This window comes from Ixodes scapularis, unplaced genomic scaffold, assembly GCF_016920785.2.
Source record: "Ixodes scapularis isolate PalLabHiFi unplaced genomic scaffold, ASM1692078v2 PGA_scaffold1__304_contigs__length_218370807, whole genome shotgun sequence".
In the NCBI taxonomy this organism is placed as follows: domain Eukaryota; kingdom Metazoa; phylum Arthropoda; class Arachnida; order Ixodida; family Ixodidae; genus Ixodes; species Ixodes scapularis.
Genome location: NW_024609846.1, coordinates 208197706 through 208209851, shown reverse-complemented (window position 1 = coordinate 208209851; position 12146 = coordinate 208197706). Strand labels below are relative to the sequence as shown.

Genomic DNA, 12146 nt, shown 5'->3' with positions numbered 1-12146 from the left:
TAGCCTTTCCCTATTTTGTTTTGGGCACAACTTCGCCCCATTAAACGTTTAGTTTCTTCAGTTATTCGCAGCCTCATCATTTGTCCTTCGTGACATTTTGGTGGAGGTGCGGGTGCGTCGCGCGCAGGAATCGAATCCTCGCTCTTCGCGTGGGAGGCAAGCCCGATAACCGTTAGGCTACGGCCTATCTGCCTATACTTGGCCACCTACGCGCACGACATTATTTATTGATTTTTCAAAAGCTTTTGACAAGGTTTCTCGCAAGTTTCTGCCTTATAAATTTTGTAACCTTAACATTGACTTCAAAATACACTCTTGAAACGGAAATGAGATGAGCTAGTTGGTTATAGATTTCCGGTGGAACCAGGTGAACATGAAAAGTGAGGAAGCAAATAAAAAAGACAACCGTTCGCTGGACTACCAACTATTTTATTGAATCCTCCTCTTTTTGAATCCTCCCCTTTCTCAACGCTAGAAGAAGAGGAGGTGGTAGGGTGACCACCCGTCCCGCGACTCGCGGGACTGTCCCGCATTGACGGCTTGTGTCCCGCGTCCCGCATTTATACTGAAAATGTTCAAAATGTCCCGCACTTCATCCTGTCGTAAAATTCGCAATTTATCTCATGGCGCTGCAGAACAAAGGGGCGCGGGGAAGCGTGGAGGCCGCTCGTATGGTACGCTATTTACTATCCTAGTATTGCGGGAAGCGACCGTCATTCTCGCAAGAGATCGACGCGCATGTGCCGTTGTTTCCCCGGTGGAAAAGTACTGCGAGAGAAAATCGCTGGCCAAAATATGAAATATAAATTATTGTAATTATTTTCAAATCAAACTGTGTCAATGAGAAAGGGTTGATGTGAAATGTTTTTTTTAGTGGAGAGTTAGCGCCTGTCCTGTCGTCTTTGTGTCTTTATTGTCCTCGTTTTGTTCGCGCTCTTAACCTTTTATTTCAGTATGAACAAACTCGCCCAAACCCAAGTTTTAATAAAGACACAGGGTTCTAAATTTGAGTAAGAGTATGTTGATAAAAGTATACACAAACTCAGCTTTCTTACGTCACGGCGCGGTGGTGGCGCGTCGGGCTTACTTCCGGTTCGGGGCTGTGGGCGGAAATCATCATGCGAGGCGTGTATTCCTGCTTTGCTTTTGAAGAAACCAAACAAAAACCTGCCTTCTCGTCAAAACACCGCGACTAGGACTGTGCCAAAAGAGTTGGGAAAGCTTTGAAGGTCAGTCTTCATGTGTTTTCTGCCTGCTCGGTGCGTCCGAGAACGTGGATAGGGCCTTGAAAAAGGAAACCAGACGCCGTCGGACCACAATTGTTTGTGCGGGAAGCACTTTGGGTTGAATTCACAGATACTTGCGGCCGTCAGATTTATTTTGTTTTGTTCCAACATGAACGCGGGAAAACCGCAAAGTTGTATGGACCACCTGCGGACTACGTCCAGTGCGTCTTCAGTTTGAACGGCCGCCTGATCGTTCAAACTGTCGTCTGCTCTCAAGCGTTTCTGCTTGTTGTAGTCTGCTTGTTCAAACGACAGCGGCCCGTAGACCAGACGTTGTTGTGAAAACGGAAAATCCCCGGACCAGACCCTCCCTATCTAATCCGTCCGGCAACGGTGAACTCAATGAGTACCATCATCACATGGCTCCGGTCGGCTTGCTCGGAAACGAGGCGAGAGGCGACAAGGGGGTGCCGTGGGACCACCGTGTTGGCGTCGCCCCACCTAGGCGCGGAGCTAAGCCGGACCCTTCTTTCTGGCTGCGTTAACGCTGGTCTGAAACGGGGTCAGCCGACTCAAGAACCGGGAGGATTACCGGGCCAGGATTCCGCGTAACGACGCGCCAGCTGCGGGACCTCCGTGAGGGTGGGATTATCCCCGGACGCCACCTGCGGATGATCCGGCCAAGCCCTTTCCCGTGCCTCAACGCCGTCTGATGGAGGGGTCAGCACTACCACGGCCAACGTCGTCACCCGGGCAAACACTGGACCCCTTGCTGTCGCCTCCTCGGCGCAGCTTTCGAGGGCAAGGGTGCCTCGGCGCCGGAGTGCAAAGTCCGGCAACAGCTGCAGTATGTGCATGTGGGTGTGTGCGTGCTCAGGGGATGAGTGGAGGCGGGGCCTGAACATGATTTGTTGGCAGCTCGGCCACCATTGGCTGCCAGCCGCGAGAGTACCGAAGAGCGACCCTATAAAGGGGGCAAACAGAATATCGCATCTGTGCTCTCGGACGTTGTAAATACTTTGTACATATGTATTAAACAAAGTTTCGTTGCGAGAGACCCTCCCGTCTCGTCATGTTCCTGGACGGGAGTCTGCCCGCTGCTCCTTTCCTGGCCTGGCCCTGCGTGACGCTACCCGGAGAACCCCCTCGGTCCCAACAACTGGATGGCAGCGGTGGGATCGACTTCGCCGGACCAGGACTTCTTGTGTGGGTGAGTGCCCGGCCCTCTCTTTCTCAATCTGCCAGACCCATTAGCTCTAAGTTTTGCCTGTGGGGGTTGGAGATAATCGTTGTTAGAAGGACTGTGTGACCGTTCTGACGCGAGAATTTTGTGAGAAAGAGAGCCAACACAAGCTAGATCATGAATCTCGAGGCATTCCGTTAGCACGAGTTAGTGCAGGTTTGTACCGAATTGGGAATCGATTTAGGGCAGACCAAACGCAAACCGCATATTATAAAACTCCTTCAGGCCGAAGACGTCAGCATTGAAGAGTTCACGGAGGCTCTGGAGGAAGTTCGCGAAAGGGAGCGGGAGGAACGCAGAAAGCGGGCCGACGAGGAGGCTCGCGAGAGGGCTAGAAAAGAACTCGAGTGGGCTCTCGAGTGTAAGAGATGGGAACTCGAGAAACGCGAGTACAAGCGCGAAATGGAGAGGCTCGACTACGAGTTCGAGCAGCTCGAGCTCGCGAAGAAAGCGCGGGAGTTGGAGGCTCTTTCTCGGGCTGCAACAGGCGTTGAAGGGGTGACACGAAAGGCGTGTCAGGGAAAGGAGAAAGTGGGAGCTGGGGACACAGAGATGACCGAAAACCAGCGTCTTTCTCCCGACACGACCGTCACCGAGCTTCGCAAGACCGACCCATACCCCGAGCGGCGGGACGGCGAAAGTGACGTGGAGGCAGCGACAGAATTGGTGTGTCAGGAAAAGAAGAAAACTGGAGCTGGGGACACCGAGGTGACCGGAAACCAGCGGGTCTCTTCCGACGCGACCGACGCTGTTCCACGCGAGACCGACGCCGTTCCGCGCAAGACCTGCCGAACGCCCGAGCGGCAAGAAAAGGAAGAGAAGGCTCTTCGGGCGTCCAGCTGCGACTTCCCGGAGGACGAAGGCGATGCCAAGACAGAAGCGACGCCGGGGGAGTCCAGCCAGCTCATGGAGAGCGGCGCCGAGATGCAACAAACAGCGTTTCAGCAAACAAGCCAGGATCCTGACCGCTCTGGTCGGCACCCGTGCGGCTTTGAGGACAAGCCCACGGCGCCGTCGCAGGAGTCCACGCGGCTGACCAGGAGGGAGGTGATTGGGATTTCCTTCGACAAGGTCAACCACACCTGCCTGGTACGGCTGCGGAGCCCGGACTCCAGACCATTCACGGAGTCGAGGTGCAAGGAGGACGTCGACGAGTACGCGTCCCGCAGCGAGTCGTCGAGGTTGGAGGACGGGAGACCCCAAACCGGCCATCCCAGGGGACCTGCAACCGGAGGCGGCTGCGCGAGCAAGGGATCCACCGGGGACACGATGGAGCCCGGGCGGGACAGAGCAGACCCGTCGCAGGTGCATCTAAGGACGTCGTCGTGCTCGCGGCATGGGAGATCCGAGACCGAGAACCTGGATGCCGTCAGGAGCAAGCGACCGAGGCCGAAGAAGAAGAGGTGGCGCCAAACTAGCGTTGTACGTTCTGGCAGCAACGCTTCCTGCAGAGAACGTCGAGGCACTGAGCGCGACGAGCGCCACTTCAAGAGGAGGAAGCGGTTCTCGAGGCTGGGAGGGGGCAAACTCCAGGACCCCCACCCCAACGAGCCACGGACCCACAGCTCAAGTACGAGCAAGAATCCTGGAGAAGGCAACAACGAGCCTGGAACGACTCGGCGAGGTTCCAGACGGAGTCACAGCTCATCGCCTGTGGTTCAGCCTGGCGTCACGTCGGACGCGGAGACTAAGGGAGATCTCCGAGACTGCAACTTCGGGCCTGTACGCAAGTCCAAGGAGAAAAGCTTGAACAGTTCGAGTGAAGCCAAGGACAAACTGGGCGTAGGTTAGATGCAGAGAGGGACTTTTGAGGGGAAAAGGGAGGGCTAAACGTGTTTTTTTTTTAGTGTAATTGAGTCGATTAGGTTATTCGGCAAGGTTATTAGCTTTTCTTTTTTCGGGAGTCCGAGTTTTGCGTTTCTTTCGACTTTAGCTTGTTGTGTTAGCGTTGTTCCTTTAAAGCGGTTTTCTCCTCAGTAAAGTTTGGGTTCTGAAGGACGTGCTCGAATTTGATAGGGATATGCCCTATGTGAGTTACGTTGCGGTTTGTAATGTGTTTTTTTCACGGGAGTCCGTTTTATTTTAGGTTGAGCGTTAGAGGGCTTTTATTGGTCTACAAAAGTTTCTTTCGCTAGAGCAGCCTGTCGGAGGAAAATAAGTTTCTTCGTGCGTGAATAGAATATAGTACGGAACTTTCGCGACGCATTTTATTTTGTTGTTCGTTTTGGTCTGGCGGATTGGAGAGATTGGGTGCTGGGCACTTGCCTGCGCGGTGTGTGGGTTTTTGTTACTGCCACTTCCCGGTCTGGACTCCAGCCTGGACCTCATTCGCCAGCCCAGCCGTGAGACCGCGTCTTTCAAGGGACCAGTGTGGACTGCTCCTTTTCAAGACACTCTTCCCAGCGGCGGAGGAGCTGTTGTGAAAACGGAAAATCCCCGGACCAGACCCTCCCTATCTAATCCGTCCGGCAACGGTGAACTCAATGAGTACCATCATCACATGGCTCCGGTCGGCTTGCCCGGAAACGAGGCGAGAGGCGACAAGGGGGTGCCGTGGGACCACCGTGTTGGCGTCGCCCCACCTAGGCGCGGAGCTAAGCCGGACCCTTCTTTCTGGCTGCGTTAACGCTGGTCTGAAACGGGGTCAGCCGACTCAAGAACCGGGAGGATTACCGGGCCAGGATTCCGGGTAACGACGCGCCAGCTGCGGGACCTCCGTGAGGGTGGGATTATCCCCGGACGCCACCTGCGGATGATCCGGCCAAGCCCTTTCCCGTGCCTCAACGCCGTCTGATGGAGGGGTCAGCACTACCACGGCCAACGTCGTCACCCGGGCAAACACTGGACCCCTTGCTGTCGCCTCCTCGGCGCAGCTTTCGAGGGCAAGGGTGCCTCGGCGCCGGAGTGCAAAGTCCGGCAACAGCTGCAGTATGTGCATGTGGGTGTGTGCGTGCTCAGGGGATGAGTGGAGGCGGGGCCTGAACATGATTTGTTGGCAGCTCGGCCACCATTGGCTGCCAGCCGCGAGAGTACCGAAGAGCGACCCTATAAAGGGGGCAAACAGAATGTCGCATCTGTGCTCTCGGACGTTGTAAATACTTTGTACATATGTATTAAACAAAGTTTCGTTGCGAGATACCCTCCCGTCTCGTCATGTTCCTGGACGGGAGTCCGCCCGCTGCTCCTTTCCTGGCCTGGCCCTGCGTGACGCTACCCGGAGAACCCCCTCGGTCCCAACAACGTCCGGTCACTGCGGTAAGAAGTAAGCGCAGGTCTCGAAATACTAAGTTTGAAGCTTGATCGAAATAAATAGGCTCGGTATAAACAGTAGATACAAACATATGATGAAAATTGTTGCCAACTACATCACCGACTTGTTATGCCTGATTCACTTGGTCCGATTCTGCTTGCGATTTTCAGTATCGACGTCGACATCTCAGCTACAGTTCACGCTTTCGCAGCCCGAGCGACGTCATGACTGAAAAAAGCGAGCAGAATCTCAGCCTACGAAAACGAAAGAAAGAAATGTTCGTCGTCCCTTGTCCCTAGTTTGTTTTATTCTTTCTTTTGCCTGCCAATCAGTCTTAAGCGTCCATTCTGCGGCGTCCACGCGGAATGAATCGCCGCATGTCACAATATTCACGCGAAGTATTGCGGTGTAACGACCCTCGTTAATTTCGCTGAGCCCGCCACAGTAGTGAGACATTGCCAGGAAGACGTAAAATCAACCATTCCAACGGGAAAAAGACCACGGAGACCCACACCAACGCCGACAACATCGCATTCCAATGGTTGGTTTACGGGCGACGGCGAGCTTTTTGCCCGCACTCCATCGCGCATGCGCGGCGCCGGTGGCGTCCGCTAGGGGCGTTTGGGTTTGTTTGTAAACATGAGTTGGTGTATATCGACAGGAAAGAATAAGCCGAAAAAAGGTTAACTGTTTCTTCTTTACTTTTGATGCATTGAGCTCTGTTGCAGTAAATTTGGATGTTTTCAACTTTGACAATTTGATAACTTACTTGTCATTAAAATAAAAGATATATCTCACTGGGTGTGAAAATTATTTGCGCTTAATCGCTGCAATACAGTGTATAACATGCTTTCAGCCACATTTCGTGGTGTGCGTGGTACTACATTTCCTCTAATGTATCCCTCTTAGATGCCGCAGTTGTGATGACACAAGGCCAAAAAATCATAATTGCATACCACTTTGTCCGGTTCTTCTTTTTAGGTCGCCATGTATGGCACACCACCCCAAATTCGCACAGCTGCACACAAAAAAACATAAATTCAGCGATGCATTTTTTAAAATTTTTTATTGTGGTTGATGCTGAGTGTGCTTTGCATAGCCTTTTTCGCCTTGCAGACGACTTTGCGTTTGCGAGCGAAAGGGTTGGCGGGCCCCTTCCGGCGTGTCCTAATCCTTCTGTGACCCAAAATGGCGAAGTTCCCCTGTCCAAACCCCGACCGGGCGTAGTCCGAACAACAAAAAAATAGTTTGCAAAACGAGCTATTTAAATGCGTGTGCTATTATGCACCTAAACGTTCAGTCGAGAAGGGTTAGGGACAAAAAGAACGCGTAGGAAAGCTGAAGCTGTGGGGCCAGGGTATTCCCATGGATGTAACAAAACAAAAAAAGTAATGGGCATTTTGCGGTTTACGAGTCAGACCAATACAGAACATCTGGCGTTCCCCGGTGAGGTACTGGGGAATCATTTAAACCACCTGGGGATATTTGGACGCAAAATTTATTGCCCACTTATACGGTGGCCTCTCTGCAATATGCCTTTGTCCTATGATCAGAGCTTCAAGAAAGATTAATACGTGTGGTTGACGTGAAGCGTTAAAAAAGTACAAGAAAGTTAGCTTCACTATTTTTGTATCTACACTATACCTGGAGAGACATAGGATGGTATAAATTCTTTGCATTTAGAAAGAGCAACAGCTCATTCAAGTATAACCATAGCCTCCTCTATACGGAGAAAGCCTGGCGCGTCGCGTGAAAAGACGGCCGCCGTAAATGGGAAAGGAGGGGCGGAGAAACGGGAGCGGAGAGAACCTTGTCCGCTAGCGCCACAAAAGAGCGAGCGGCCAAACGCAGAAACAATCTTTTTTTTTTTCTCTCTCTTTTCTTTTCGCTATCGTGGAGAGGAGAAACTCAACGTCCACCCTTTCCTGTTTCTCCCTGCGCCCTTTCGAATCGCCGCGCCCGTTTCTCCCGGAGTACGAAAACAACGGTGACGAAAACACAAAAACAAGCGTGGTTCGGGGAGCGGCCGCTCATGACCCAAGCGCTCGCTGTCTAGGTCTGCCCTTTCTGCTCTGCGCTACCATATTGGTCACCGTTCGGCGCGCTCCTCCTCTCCTTTTTCCTGCGGCCGCGCGCTCTATGGCTCCGTCGTCGATGTGCCAGGCTTTCTCCGTATAGAGGAGGCTATGGTATAACTCAAAAGCCTACAAATGACTACATTCTATTAAACACACCATTTTGACAAGTTTATGATCCTGCACAAATATCTACGAGTGGCTGCTGGTGAGTCTTGAGTTTTACTCTGATCGGCTCATCTAATAACAGCTTCAGGTATTGTGTTCAAAAGTATATTACCTTCGAAGTTTGTGTGCCAAATATAATCCCTCTAATTCACATTTTTATCTCGTGTTTTGGAGTGCTGAAGCTAAAAAGTAGTGTAGTCACTATGGGTTTTATGCAGAAAAAGTGTCGTGCTGTGATGATTATCCTTTGCGTACGTAAAGTCCGTGAAGAATATTTTGGACACTATATCAGCAGCAGTAGGGGACAACTCTCCTTATGTTCCACACTGCAAGGGTGTGTATGTCAATTTTGGAATGGTCAGTTCAATAACATTTCAGCACCGTACGGCGTGCGGTCGTATATCACTTCTGCGTGATGCACTTTTTCAAGACCCCAAGCTAGCAGTCGTAAAGCACTGGAAAATGCCTTTTTAACAGTTTAATCCAGGGTCGCCATACCTCAAAGGTAGTCTGCGTACGCTGCTTGCACACAGACGTCATATTTCTTTGTTATTTTCTCTTTTTTTTTCGTTTTTAGTATGCAGCAGGGAGAAGATGGGTGACTCGATTTTTGATCAGGCTATTTCAGCACCCTTTCAGCATTCCACTGGCGTGATGCCATGTATTACTAAAGAGCGATACACCTTTTGAAAATCCTTAGGTAGCAGTCGTACTGCGCATGCAAACTTTCGTATTACAGTATGAACAGCGTAAAGGAGTGCCGCCATACCTGAAATGTACAGCCATCCTACCTTGTTAAAGACAAACGACATATTTGTTTGTTCTGTCCCCCTTCCCCTCCTTTCTATGAAACATTGAATTAGTGGGTGTCTATATTTTTCACAGGTTATTTCAGTGCCGTTTTAACCTCGAACTGGCTTCGGGTCGTGCATGAATCCCTACTGCGCGATGCACTTTTTTTTTAAAACACCAGGCTTATAATCGTACCGCACTAGTAAACTTTTTTATCTGCAGCGCAAACCAGCGTCTTCATATCTCAAATGTAGACCGACCCTGAGCTGTCTAAACACTAAGCGTCACTGTTATTAACACTTTTCTTTCCTTTATATGCAACTGGGAAAAGTTGGGTGGCTCAATTTCGGACAGGTTTTTTTTTGCACCATTTCAGCATCGTACTGGCGTACGGTCTTGTATCATTACTGCGCAATGCACTTTTTAAGGAACCCATGCTTATGGTCGTACTGCACTGGCAAAATTACTGATTTGCATCGTCGTAGCTCAAAGGTAGACCGACCCTACTTTGTTGAAATGCAAACGTCCTATTCGTTTGTTAATTCTTTTTCCACTTTATGTTCAACACTGAACATGTGGGTGGCTCAATTTGGACATGGTATTTTGCCACCATCAATGAAAAAGAAAAAAACACGCCCCAAAAGACCTGTGGAGGTGACTCCTAGAAAAATATGGACAACCTTCAAAAAATCTATTTAACAAGAGGATATGAACTGAATGCATAGTAGGGACCCTAGACATATTTTTACGATTGGAAAATGGTGGACGAACGTAGCACTCAAAATGCACATTGAATGACGGGAACGTATGCCTACAAACTTAAAGAGAAAGGTGCACGCATCTTGCATCGGAGACGAAAGGATGATTGTCCCGAAGCAGCGCGTTACCGCTGCTTCTTGCAGGTGGTACTTTCAGAAATGTTTGGAAACAGAAAAGACTATGGCAGCCGAGAATAAGCTGCAAATTTTCACAAAAGCAAAATATTATAGAATAAAAAGCAGATTCGAGAGGGATTTCAGCCCCGTTCCTCCGCGTGGCAGCCGTCCGCGTGCCAACTCCGCCACGCACGCGGCGATATCACGAGAACACATGAGCTACATACTGACTAATTTACAGGGCATGAATCAGGTTTCTACCAAATGGGTCTCAAAACGCCTCAATGCTCACCAGAAACGTGAATGTGTCACACCTTCTGAAGTCATTTTTTGGCATTTTGATATAGATGAAGAAAAAAAGAATTTGCACCCAAGTCGGGAAGAGAAAAATATCTGCATGGCAAGCTGATGGCATCCGTGTTTTGGGTCAACAAAAATATTGTATTCGTTGACTTTCTAGAAGCGAGTACCGTGGTCACAGCAACTTATTATGCATTACTGTCGGGCACAGTAAGGCAGGATTTGGGGAAGAAACAACATCATGGGCGGTTCTCGTAGTGGGTGCTGTGTTTTGCAGACAATGCCGCAGCAAACAAAGCCTCCATCACAATGCAGACACTGACAGATATAGAAATATAAATTGTGCAACGTTCCCTTACTCCCTAGATTTAGTGGAGACACTCGAAGGGCCAGAATTTTTATGCTCATAGAACTGTGATAGCTGCCGGAAACCATTGATGTCATGTCTATTATCAGTCTTTTTATTGGAGGGCCTACAACATTTGAAGGACCCATGGCAAAGTTGCATTCACATTTGCGGAGATTCTGTTAACTAATCTGCAAGTTCCACTCCTGCAAATATTTTGTTTAATAGAGTTTAAAAATTATCAGCACTTCTTTTAAACACGTTTTTGCGAACACCACGCCCCCTTCGTGCTTGCTACGCCGTGCTGTTTAGACGTTGCCCTACTTTGGTGAGTGCTCTTCTTTCACTGTACCGTTTTCACTCTCCATTGTTTTTGATGCTGTGGTGTTTTGTGACCATGCTGTTAAGGCGTGTGCTGTTTTGTCATGTGTTCAGCCGCTTTTCCGTGTATGCACATGTGTTCACTACTGATAAAGACTCTGGGATAACAGTGGCACTGCAGTGGTAAATATTTCATCGACAACCTCAGCTACAGTCGAAAGGCCGACCTCACGCTGTACACACGTGATGTCTCAGTCATTTCACGTTTTATGCCCCCCCCCCCCCCCAAAAAAAAAAAAAGTTAATTAATGAAACGAAGAAAGTAGTTGTATTCGATTGTCCTCAAAAACAGGATAAGTACCGCGCTACTTTTAAGATAGCTTTGCCAAAGGAGGGCGAGACAGGTTGTGTTGCTTTAAACACGTTAAACATCTCATTTTGTACGTAAACATAAAAATAGCAAACTTTAAAAAAACGCACGGGTTTGCATGGAGAATTAGCGAAAATCGCTTCACAAAACTAAGTCCAGCGTACAATTAAGAGGGCACTTGTGAGCGGGCCCCTTGAGCCAGCAAGAGAGAAGGCACCAAACAGAGCAATGTGTAGAATGGCAACTGTGAGAGGCCCTGTTGGGGAACTATATAAAAAGAGCCTTTCATTTTGACCCGCGTATTTTTTAACCGCAAATTAAAAAAAAATGCCTGTGTTGTTTTTTAATTGTTTTGAACAAAAAGGCTTTCCCTGTGTAGTCTAAAACGCGACTTTGCTACCATTCTCGATACCTCAACATCCAGTTAGTTTCGGTTGTGCAGTCTCAGTCGAAGCACCCTCAAAGGCAAAATTCATTTAATGTCACGCGGCTAAAGAGGTGCATTCGGGTTCCAGTAGTATTTCCCTCTGTCCAGTTTAAGACAGGAAGTCATCAGCAGGTTTACATCCCATAAGACAGCCAGACGTGCAATCGAAGAACACAACCCAGATAAGGCAAGGCCTGCATTCCCACTGCCAAGCACCACAAACCGGTTAAATGCGGTAATTCAGTTCGCCTGGAATTTGGGTGTTTCCTTCATTTTCGTCCGGGGGCGAATTTAGAGGGGGGAGGGGGGGGGGGGGGGTCCGGATGTCCTGACCCCCCTCTTGATTTCTGCATGTGCAAAAATTTTGGGGCGTGGAAACGGGGGAGGGGAGGGAGTTCCTAAACATATGGTACGCTGACCAACACCTGACCCCCCCCCCCCCCCCCCCCCCTTTTCCTGGAAATTCCTGCATCCGCCCCTGTTTGCGTCCTTAGTTCCAATAAGTCCGACGGACACAGTTCAGCTTCCAAAGAATGCGGAAAACATGAACAGGCCATTGACTCATCTAGGTTGCGTCGACCTCGGACGGTGCCTGTGGGCATGCCTTTGCCAGGACAGCAGCATTACTACTGGTGACGGCACGAAATGGGCCAAAACCCTCGTGCACTAGTCAAGAAAAATGCTGAGCAGTTTTCGCCCGTAAATAGTTGGAACTCGTGAATTCAGAAACAGAAACTTTATGTTTCGCACCTT

At 49.7% G+C, this 12146-nt stretch overlaps 1 protein-coding gene across 1 annotated transcript in view; it reads right to left on the bottom strand.

The window, feature by feature from the left end:
• Window positions 1-12146, bottom strand: part of LOC115327782 (peritrophin-1) — a 38149-nt gene that overhangs the window by 18806 nt on the left and 7197 nt on the right. The window lies entirely within an intron of this gene.